This window comes from Cupressus sempervirens, chromosome 10, assembly GCF_028749045.1.
Source record: "Cupressus sempervirens isolate cs-2001-9-10 chromosome 10, ASM2874904v1, whole genome shotgun sequence".
In the NCBI taxonomy this organism is placed as follows: Eukaryota; Viridiplantae; Streptophyta; class Pinopsida; order Cupressales; family Cupressaceae; genus Cupressus; species Cupressus sempervirens.
In genome coordinates this window covers 848781281-848793162 of record NC_143127.1, presented here as the reverse complement: position 1 = coordinate 848793162, position 11882 = coordinate 848781281, and the positions used below count along the sequence as shown (strand labels likewise).

Genomic DNA, 11882 nt, shown 5'->3' with positions numbered 1-11882 from the left:
TTGATTGGCGCTTTCTATGCAAGGTCCTTGAAGCCTTTGGCTTCTCTCATCAATGGATAAATCTAGTTTTTAAATGTATCTCTACCCCCAAAATCTCTATTCTCATCAATGGATCGCTTGAAGGCTTCTTCAAAATATCAAGAGGTTTAAGACAAGGAAACTCGCTTTCCCCTTCCCTATTTATCATTATGGTAGAAGCTTTTGGGAGAGCGATTTCTAAAGCATATCACAATCAAGAAATCTCAGGGATCACTATGGCCAACAATATGTTAAACATCATCCATCAACAATATGCAGATGACATGATATTGCCTGGAAAAAGTACAATTTATGAAGCCTTGGGTTTCAAGGCCATCATTAAGTCATATATGGATGCCTCAGGTCAAAAAGTGAATGAAAACAAACCGGAGATATATTTTCTAAATACTAAACCTGAGATGGAAGATCGGATTTGCAAAATTATGGGTTATAAAAGAGGTCAATTTTCGTGCAAATATCTAGGAATTGAATTGGAGAAGGGCTTAAAATCAAGTAAGATTTAGAATAGGACAATGGACAAGCTAGATGCGAGGATTGGAAGCTGGAAAGATAAATGGCTAACTAAATCAGGGAAGATCACTAAAATTAGTTTAGTCCTCTGTGCAATTCCAACCTTCCCTCTTTCCTATTTGCCTCTCCCTACTAGAGTTCTCTTTTGAAATTTGAAGCCAAATTGAGAAATTTTCTGTGGAAGAATTGTGATGAAGATAAAAAGTTAGCACTCATCAAATGGGAAAACATATGCAAACCCAAGGATTTGGGGGGATTAGGGATTGAGAATCTGCAATGGCAAAATGAAGCTTTAGGTGCGAAACTCATTTGGCATTTGTATAAAGAGCATGAGCAAAAGTGGGCTAAGATATATTATCACAAATACCTCAATCCAGAGGATCCTCTATCATTATTTAGAATGATCAATTTACTCAAAGGATTAGAAAGCTGGAATTTTATGACTAAATGTCAACCTTTAATTAGCAACTTTCTCACTTGGGATGTGGGCCTGGGTGACAAAGCCTTATTCTGGGACAATTCTTGGGATGGCCTTCCCCCAATTTTGGCCAGTCCCCTTCCAAAGGTCCTTAAGGAGAAATTGGTCTCTCCATGGGGGGATAAAGTGGGTAATTATAAGACTAAAATTTCTTTGGAAGGTACCCAGCGATGGGTTTGGAAATTGGTGGAAGGCTTGGGGTTAGACGCTCTATCCAGAGAGGCTTATGAGAACATTCTATCAACCAGGAAGATTAAGCAAGCAGAAAGGAAAGATGATCTAATTTGGGTTGCCTTAAACAACGGAAGATATAGTGTGAAAAATGGATATTACGCCTTGATCCATTCTCATAGATGGAGTAAAATTGAAGTCCCCCTCAAACTTTGCTTGGATTCAACATGTCTTACAAAGGCAGGCTTCTTTTTATGCTTAGCTTCCCAGAATAGAATCTTGACAGCTGACAGATTAGCTAAATTTGGTATTCTAGCTCCTTCTAAGTGTGTTCTTTGTAAATAGAACTGTAAGGACATGGATCATCTACTATATAGATGCCCCTTTGCCCAGGCCTATTGAGACTGGCTTAGAAATAACTTAGGATGGTTTTCTCTGATGTCAGAATCCTTCATAAACTTCCTTAAGGCCTGGCCTATAGGCATGTATAAAGGAGTATAAGATAAACTTTGGAATTTATGCCCCTCTATTGTGGCTTGGGAAATATGGAAGGAGAGAAATCATCGCATTTTTTAAGAAGATGAGTTAAAATTAGATGAGTTCCTACTAAAGATAGAGGCTTGGATAGTGGAAGTGATGAACTCCCACCTCAGGAAATCCATGACAAAGGAAGGCTCTTTCTCGATTTGGGATGGAAAAATGAAGAAGAATTGATCCAACTTGATTAATCCTCCCCTAGTTTACTTTAAGAAGAGTAAGGAGCAAAGGAACAATTGCAGATGGGCTCAACCCCCACCTAGATGGTTCAAATTCAATTTTGAAGGGACTGCTCAAGGTAACCCCAGGGTGGTAGGAATAGGTTGTATCATCAACAATGATGCAGGTAAGTGGGTAGCAAAGAAAGCCTCGTCCATTATACCTACCTCGAACAACTTGGTAGAGCTAGAGGCTCTGGAAAAGGGGTTGCATTTATGTCTTGAATTAGGTTTGAATAGAGTTATCATTGAAGGTGACTCATAGATTATCCTAAACAAGGTTAGGAAGCATGCAACCCCCAATTGGGTCTTGAACTCTAGATTATGCGAAGTTCTTGGTCCTATAGATCAATTTGAGGAAGTTCAAATATGTCATATTTTTCGAGAAGGAAATCAAAAAGTAGATGGTTTAGCCAACAATGGAGCCGATGGGGTAAATATTATGATGATCTACCTTGTCCTAAGTGAGATTAGCCCTAGTCTCTTCCCTCTCCCCACCATGGGTTAACACTCTTTATTTTTTTGTTCTTATCTTATAATCTTAGGAAAATTAATTAGGTTTCGGTCTTAGTTTGTAGAAAGTCCCCATTGGTATAGATTTAGCATGCTTCTATGATTGGATCGAGATGTGGTTATAAACCCATCAGTTCCCTCCTGTCTCACCATCATTAATAATGGTGGCATTCCATCGAGAGTTACTTGCTTTCTAAGTCATGGGTATCTGAATATAACTTTTGGGATTTCCCCATGAATAGGAAGGCTTTTGTCAGTTGAATGAGATCATGATAGGCGGGGTTCTAGAGAATTCCCCTGTTGTTATATAGTTGTCATTTTCTTTGTACTCTTGCCAATAGTGACTGGTGAATATGGATTCGAGTGTTTATGTATTCCACGCCATTGAATCTCGAACAATGGCATTTTGTGGGAACATAAAACCAGAACAGTGGAATAGGATTTTGAATCCTATGGACGACATGGCAAGAATTGTAGTCAGCAAAGCAATTGGGGAAGGGGTCTTCTACTACTTGTTCACTTGACGAACCAACAACAACATCATTGGTTCATTCATTAGATGATTGGCAAGGGCAAAAGTGAATTATGAGGATTCTATTTGTCTCTACCAAAGCATCTGTGACCCCACATGGAGGAAAGGGCTAGAACAAATGGTTTGCACTATTGATGAAAAACTAAGGATCCCACTGCTAGAAAAATATATGGAATTCCTGCCAGGATTTCCAAAATTGAGGGTCATTTTTCATCGGTCATCTTTAATTGTTCGAGAGAATTACGCCTTCTACAGGGAGTGGCCCAGAATGGAAGCCAGTATTCAGTTCCTTCTACGTTGGAGGGGCATAGTGGAGGACGAAAGCAGAGACTGGTTAGTCAACTATCTAAAAGCAATTAATGCTTATATTCAGCCAAGGGTTTCCTTTGAAGATCTAGAAGCCCTAGATTTCTACATGCCAAATGCAAAAATAACTAGTAGGGCAAAATTTGATTTCGAATTTCCCCCTAATTACTAGGCTAAGAATCCAAATGACATCTCCGACATTATTATGGTATAAGAGAAATAAGATATGTTTACAAGATTAGGTATTTTTCGTAGTACGTAAGAGTCAGTCATAGGTTTCTAGGGCTGGCATTTTTGGTATAGCCTCATGCCCAGTTTTGGTATGTATCGAAAGATGATTATATATGCATTTAGGAGAACTAAGTTGGAAGGTTGTATATAGCTTTTTACTATCATAGATGTTTATATTTGTAGCTAGAGCAAGTCAAGTTTTGGTTGGTGGCTTAACAGTTTATTTACATTTTATGGCAATTATATGGACACAAGGCAAGTGTGTGGTTCTCCTTAATTCTAGTTAAAGTTCTTGATTACTCAATTGTACAGGTGTTAAAGCTAGACTTCTGTATTAAATTTGTAGATCGCAGTAGAATTTGCAATTTTTATGCATTGGAATCTTTCCATTATGAGGGTCTCTGTTAAGGTCATGTGGTTGATCTCTGAAGCTCATTCGAGTCTCCACTCTTTTTCATTAATTACTTCTAAGATGTTAGGAGTAGGATGTCTTTTATATGGACTTTCTGATCTAATTAACTTAGGGTAGAATCTTGTTTAGTTATAGATTAATTGTATGGAGTGAGAGGATTTCCTGAAGAGTAAGTTGAGGGGTTCATTGAGCTAGATTAAGTTTAGATAGCTCTTACTCGATTTAGGAGCTTCTATGGGGTTCTAGCTGATATGTTTAAGCTCTGTAATTTTGTTGTATCTTTATTTTAATAGTGTGCTACAGTGTTACTATCTTTAGACAGTAGAATGTTTATCTCAATTTTAGATTATAAGGTTTCTTTTTGCTGGTTTTGATATCATGATTTTATTAGTCTAATTATAGAGAGGTATGTGGATAGTTTGATTCCCTCTCTGCTTTTATCTGTACATGTAAATATGCTTTTGTTTGTCCTTGATGGTCAGATTAGGGTTCGCTTTATTATTAAAGGTTGAGGCTAGGTTTAGTTGGTTATTATATCTTGGTAGTTTATGGAATCTTCTTTAGGCTATTCTTGTCATAGTTTAATGCTATCTTTTATGGATGGTTTTTAATTTTGAGCATTTTCCTCTATTATGTTAGTAGATGATTAACATCTATTTTAGCATTCAGTATATCTTGGTAATCTCATAAGGTGGCTTTATCTATGTTTGTTTATTATCATTATCTAACCATATTTATTGATAAGCCAAAAGGGGGGTTGATTACTCTGATCAAGAGGTTTGCGAGCACATTGGTGGTTCTTGACTCTAATTTATGTGGATCCTGATAAATGTATTCATTAACTGTAGCCAATTGAATGGCAATTTTCAGGGGTATGCCCCTCATTATGATGTAATTACAATGTTGTATTTAATAGAACAGGATCTCACTAGGGTATGCCCCTTTTAAGATTTAACTATATCAGGACATTTGTCCCGGGCTAGACTGGAGGTTTTCTTCTCTGTTCTTTCCTACCAGTGCCCATTTGAACAGAGAAAAGCTGATGTAACTTATTTATTCGAATTAATAAAATTAATCAAGGCCTTTGGCCATTTACTGATTTTAAAAAAAAGAGACTAATGTGTATTGCGGTAACTACAAATTAAAAACACTCTTTTTTTAACTAAAAATATTAGATTGAGATAAAATAAGGTTAAAATTTAGTCTAATAATAATATGAAGAATCTATACAATTTTCTTCTTCTTGTATTATTCTCAATATTTAATTTTTTCTATAATCATAATAAGAAAATATACAACTATTTATACTTAAGAAGACTAGTGTTTGTGGCATATATTCTTTGACAAGATTATTTGCTTTGTTGGACTAACCTAAAATTTGTAGAACTATTCAAGTTAAGAATACTTATTTTTAACATACATTCTTTGACATGATTATTTACTTTAGACTAGTGTAATTCTATTTTTATTTTTTTTTAAATTTGGTTATTTAATAGCAAGGTGGAATGATATTAATTGTATTTTTTGTTTGGAACTTTGCATAGTAAACAAGTGCCACGTAGTGGCATGTACTTGTGGTAAATTGTAATAGGAATAGAAAGTGATTTTCTTTTAAAAATTTGAAATAAATAAATGAAATATAGGGTAGAAAATAAATAATGTTAAAAAGAAAATCAAAATAATTAATCAAAGTAATATAGTATTTTGAAATGTTCACATTATCAATATCATTAATTTTAATAATATACACATAACAAAAGTACAATGAGCAATATTTCCATCATGAATATATGAATTGTCATTAATTCTTAATTATCTTTTAATAACTTCAACCAAATTATTATATAAATAATGAAAACTGCTAAATACTAATAATTTATCATTATAAGCATGGAGAAAATTGATTACAAAAGATTGTTCAATTTAAAAATTAAATTAGTTGTTTAATACCATTCAAGACTTAAAAATATAATAATTGTGTGGGCCTATTTGTTCTTGATAAGAATACTCCTAGTTGTAGTTTAATCGAAGGTTAAGTTGTAGCCACAAATTGAAACAATACATAAAGCATTAGTGCAAAACAAAATTTATTTAGAAATTTTCAAGGAGAAATAAGATTTAACGAATCCTAAAACCTTGCCGAAATTTATGAATATGAAGAACTTGTCTGAAAAAAAGGGTCCTATAAGAGAAAATTGATTGAGCCAATCAGAATTATATCATTTTTTAAGTTAAGAAATGTTTATTAAAACTTTAGTAATAATCAAACCCAAAAAAAATACAGACATCTAATTGGTTACTGAGTGAACAACTATTGATTAATTCAGCAAAACTGAATGCAATAGTACATTGCCTATGGCAAGTGCAATAATATTCTTAGTTTTTAACATAAATTTTTTAATAAGATTATTTAATTTTGACTAATTTTATTCTTTCTTTTTTTTAATAAAAAAGAGCTTTTATCCATAATTACAAGGCAGATGGAGTGCCATTGATTACAATATTTGAAACTTTGTATAATTAAAAATAATCTTATGTTTTGTTATAATTATATCTTTTACTATAATGTAGAACTACTTATAGTCAAGAATGCACTTATTAATAACATACATTCTTTAACAAGATTATTCGCTTCAGACTAATTTTATTCTAAATTTTAGAAAATCTATTTTGATCCATTCCTTAATAATAAGGTGGAGTCACATTAATTATTTTTAATTTTGTGTGGAACTTGGCATAGTCAAGAATATTTTTTTTCTTTAAAAAAATCTTAAATAAGATTATTTAATTTTAACTTATTTTATTCTATAATTAAAAAAAATACTTTTATCCATTATTTAATATAAGATAGAGTGTGATTGGTTACAATATTTCAAGCTTTGTATAATCTTGTGCTTTAATATAATTATATTTTTTAATATACATGCTTTAAAATTCAAAACTACTTATAGTTTTTTTTTTTTTCTAATCTTATTTTTAACATACATTTTTTGACAAGATTATTTGCTTTGAACTAAACTTATTCCAAACTTTAAAAAATCTATTTTGGTTCATTCTTTAAGAGTCCGTTTGGTTCCTGGAAGATGACAGGAATTGGCTTTTTCAAAATTTAGATTTGAAAATTTTTGCGTTTCTTTCAAAATTGGCAAAATGGAATTAGCATACCGGACTTCCAATTTTGCCCCAAAACTAGGTTTTCCAACTTCCTACTATCAAGTAGGAATTGAAAATCAAAACTTGGTTATGTTTTTTAAGGAGTCTAAAAACAATAGATTGAACTAGTTTTTGAAATTTGCCTTCAACTCCAAGCTTAAGCATAAAAATGTGTCCTCACATGCATCTTCCAAGTGAAACAAACAGTTCAAGTAAAATCACCAAAATCAGAATGAAGATTTGCAAAACCTTGATTTGGTTAAACCAAAGTTTGTAGAAATCTCAGTTTTTTAAATTCCACAAACCAAACAAACACCCTAATAGAAAGGTGGAGTGACATTAATTGTGTTTTTTGTTTGGATTTTAGACAGTCTAAGAATATTCTTATTTTTTATTAAAAAGAGTCTTTAATAAGATTATTTAATTTTGACTAACTTTTTTCTATAGCTTTCAAAAAAAAACTTTTATCCATTATTTAAAAGTAAGATGGAATGTGACTGGTTACAATATTTAGAACTTTGTATAATCAAGAGTGATCTTGTACTTTAATATAAATGTATTTTTTAACATACATGATTTAGAATACTTTAATTTTTTAACATACATTCTTTAACAAGATTATTTGCTTTGAACTGACCTTATTCTATTTTTTTAAACATCTATTTTGGTCCATTCTTTTATAGTAAGATTGAATGACATTAGGTTGTATTTTTTATTTCAAATTTCACATAGTCAATAATATTCTTTTGTTTTTCTTACCTACTGTTTAATATGATTATTAAATTTTAACTAATTTCATTCTAAACTATTAAAAAAATATTATAGTAAGATGGAGTGAGAATGATTGCAATTTTTAGAACTTTGTACAATCAAGAATAAGAAGATGGAGTGAGATTGATTGCAATATTTAGAAATTTGTACAATCAAGAAGAAATCTATTATTTAATATACATTGACAAGATTTATTTGATTTTGAGTAACCTTATTACAGAATATTTGGGCCAATATTTAGGACTTTAAGAGCAAGATGGAGTGACTAGGACATATGAAACTTTGTGTAATCAAGAATAATCATCTACTTAATAGACACGTTTTGACCAGATTTATTTGCTTTTGACTAATCTAGAACATCTATTTTAATAATAGCATGTGAAATGGATGGAGGGGGACAGTTTGGAACCATGCTTGGGAGCTTGGGCGAGAGTGGATGATGAGGTAAAACGCGTGGAAGACTGTTGTAGCGAATTAAGACGAAAACACGTGGGCGGGCGAGAGTGATGACCAAGTGCATTGGGCAAGCTCGCTCCCCTATTTGAACCCCCCATCGGCATCTCCTATTCTCCACTCAACCCTTCGATTTGTTTAGTAGTTACATCTGAAGGGCAGAAAGTAAGCGAGGATGTGCAGCCTTGAGAAGAGAGGGAATGTGTACGTACTGACCTTTGCGGGTGATTACGAGGACGAGCACCGCCTCAATCCCACAACCTTCGGTGCCATCGCGGATGCCCTCAACGAGGTGGAGCAATCCACCGACGCTGCAGCCCTGGTGACGACCAACTTAGGGAAACACTTCTCCTGCGGCATCGACATGAAATGGATCGGCGAGGCCCCCTACGAGCGCATCGACGTTGTCCTCGAGGGGCTGGAGAAGATGCTCGCTGCCTTCATGAGGCTCAACGTCCCCACCGTGGCGGCCATCTGCGGTGGCGCGGTCTCGGGCGCTTACATGCTCGCCCTCACCCATGACTACCGCTTCATGTCCCGCCATCCCCACCCCGCCCCCTCCGACACAATATTCGACCATTTAGCCAGTGCCTCCGAGCTCTACATGTGCGAGCTCGACCTCGGCCTCCCCATTCCGGAGAGTATGATGGCCTTGATTCGCAGCAAGTTTGGCCCCCAGACCTTGCGCGATGTCGTGCTCGGCGCCCCCAAGCTCAACGCCGAGGCGGCGTTGGAGAAGGGGATTGTCGACGGTGTTTTCGAGGACCCGGCTGCGACTTTGGAGGCAGCGGTTAAACGGGCGGAGGAACTGGCGGGGAGGCGATGGCAGAGGGAGATCTACCGTGGGTTCAGGTTGGCTACGTTTCCTGGTGTCGTGGAGGCACTCGACACCAATGTTCCTTATCGCATTCCTGAGACTTTCCACTTCTGATGTAGAAGCATCACATACTAAGGTTTGATTTCTAGATTAAAAGTTCTAGATAGTGATGATGATGCCCACTTCTTCATCGCCCCTCATAGCAAGACTTTTAAAAAGTTTGATTGTTAATTCTGTTCCTTTTTCAGCACAAATGATGCTTGAATATATCTGGTTTCAGGTTGTTCCAATGTTCTCTCAGATTGCCCTTACTATATAATAACCAATGTTTCAAATCAAACGTGTTTCACAACAGTCAGATATCGACAGAGTGTCGATTAAAATTGTTCAGTTTTCCAGTTTATAATATTGAATTCTAAGTGAGGGACATTTTTATTACAATCTTTATACAATATTTGAGCAAGTTTTTCATACCATATGTCACACGTATTTTAATCTTTCCAAATTTAAAAATTGTATTTGATCCCTTTTTTTGGGGTAGAAGGGTGGACTGAATTTTGTTGTAAGGGAGTCTTTTAGAAAATTGTAGAGGATTCATAAGGTCAAATCTATTTTGCTGGTTAAGAGACAACAATTAAAAAGTATGATCCATTCGGTAAAATTCACCCAAAATCAAATTTTGACCCGATCCTTTTTCAATATAACTTACCAAAATTAAAAAAAATCTACTTCACATCAAAAACCTATCGACATGGTGGGCTGAACTCTGAACTTACCTGTTTAATGATTAATTGATTACAATTTTCGAAACTCCTCTCGGTATTTTAAAAACTCGGCCGAGGAAATCGAGGGTTAATAAAAATGGTGCGACACGGTATTTTATGCATTCAACTGGATAATTGGTCCAAGTAGAGTCTCATTCAAGAGTCTTATTGATCCATTTAAGTCCCTAGTTTCTGTCCAATTTTATCAAAAAAGTATTTTATCCGTTCTTTAGCAGAAAGGCGGACTGTAGACTGTCTTTGCTCGGAAAGTAACCACGTGAGTCTTTTCTTGGTATTGCTAAGTGGGCAGAGTAAATCAAGAACAAAAAAGCGAACGACACGGTTAATTTGTTTTTCAGTTATCGTTATAATTACGTCGAGGGCCTATCTCTACTGAAGTAACCAAATTGATTTTTTTTCTCATGAAAGCAACGTAAACCTAACTGATGAGGACACTTTGAAACTTTGGAAAAAAAACTGTTTTTTATAATAGAATATCTTTTTATTGTATATTGTTTTATGTTTGTTGATAACATCATTATCACATATTTAATGCTAACTTTGTATCTATTTATTTTAATTCTTTTTCCTACTAATTGGTTGACAAAAATACGTATCAATCATTGTTTTTTTTAAATTGATTTCTTTCATGCTTACTATAATTAGTTATTTTGGTTTTTTATTAGTTTTGTTTATTTTCTCCTCAATCTTATTCATTGGGTTAAGCAATATAGAACTTATTTGAAATAGAAAATAACCTCAATAAGAATTGAGATTCCAAGTCAATTTGAGCTACAATGTAGATTAGCTATTAATCCTTACCTATTTTTTTTTAATAAAAAAATATGATTGAAGTTTTGTTATCCAGAATTATGTTAGGTCTAATTTCTATAACTTTGGTTGGATTATTTGTAACTACATATTTTTAGTACCGATGTGGTGATAAATTGGATATTTGATTTAAAACCATATTATGAACGAGTCTCCTACTGATTCTAAGGGAACAGATTCCATTAGCTTTTTCAATCTAAGTGACAAGATGATTGATCAAAAAAATAAAAATAAAAATAAAGCACGGTCACGCTCTGTAGGATTTGAACCTACGACATCAAGTTTTGGATACCTGCGTTCTACCTGGGTCTAAATTCCAAAGATATTTTTAACTATAAGAATGTTTAAGCATTTTTCCAATACTCAAAGGAGTATTATACATACAAGTATAATTGGTATTGCGAGAAGCAGAAGGCTATTTTGAAACTTTATAAAAAACTTTACATAAGTGACAAAAATAAAAAAGGAGAAGAAGAAGAATTGGATTTTGAGTCTATATATGAAAAAGTAACAACATTTTTTCAAATGAAATGTTTATTAGGAAGGATTGCTTGACGAAATCTGAATCAAAAACAAATCTTGAGATACCTGAGAACGAAATTTTATTATTACTGCACTATATATTGGTTACTGTGGATTACCTTATCAAAGTGCCATTTGGAGTAGGTACACCCGATGATATAGATCACTTATAAAATCGATATATTTGTTTTGTATCAAATTTATTACAAGAGCAATTACGATTAGCTCTAGAAATGAGCACCATGAAAGTACATCCCACTTAGCCAAATAAATATGATGGCTAATTGACCAAAATGAGCACTAAATACTTTGCAAGAGATCTCTTCCAAATTATTGGTATGGCTATCAAAATCATGAGCATCAACATGTAGGTTCCAGATCCAAGTGGTAGAATTGGGTCCCTTAGCTAGTGTCTTTGAGAAATGGCCAGGTTTAGCCCATTTTTCAAATGAGGTTTTAACAGGATCCCTCTCCACTATCATCTTTACTTCTTCTGGTGAATGAATGGTCATTGAGTTTTCCTCTTTCCAGACGAGACATGAGAATAAACCCATCAAATTTTTGAAAAAAAGAATGACTATATATTCTAAACTCGTCCCTTTCTTTATTTTCCAGTTTAGAACT

At 34.0% G+C, this 11882-nt stretch overlaps 1 pseudogene across 1 annotated transcript; it reads left to right on the top strand.

The window, feature by feature from the left end:
• The first annotated feature begins 8430 nt into the window (after positions 1 to 8430).
• LOC149536671 (enoyl-CoA delta isomerase 3 pseudogene) lies at positions 8431 to 9582 on the top strand (annotated as a pseudogene). The gene has a single exon (XR_016357284.1). The product of XR_016357284.1 is annotated as an enoyl-CoA delta isomerase 3 pseudogene (transcript).
• Positions 9583 to 11882: the final 2300 nt, after the last annotated feature.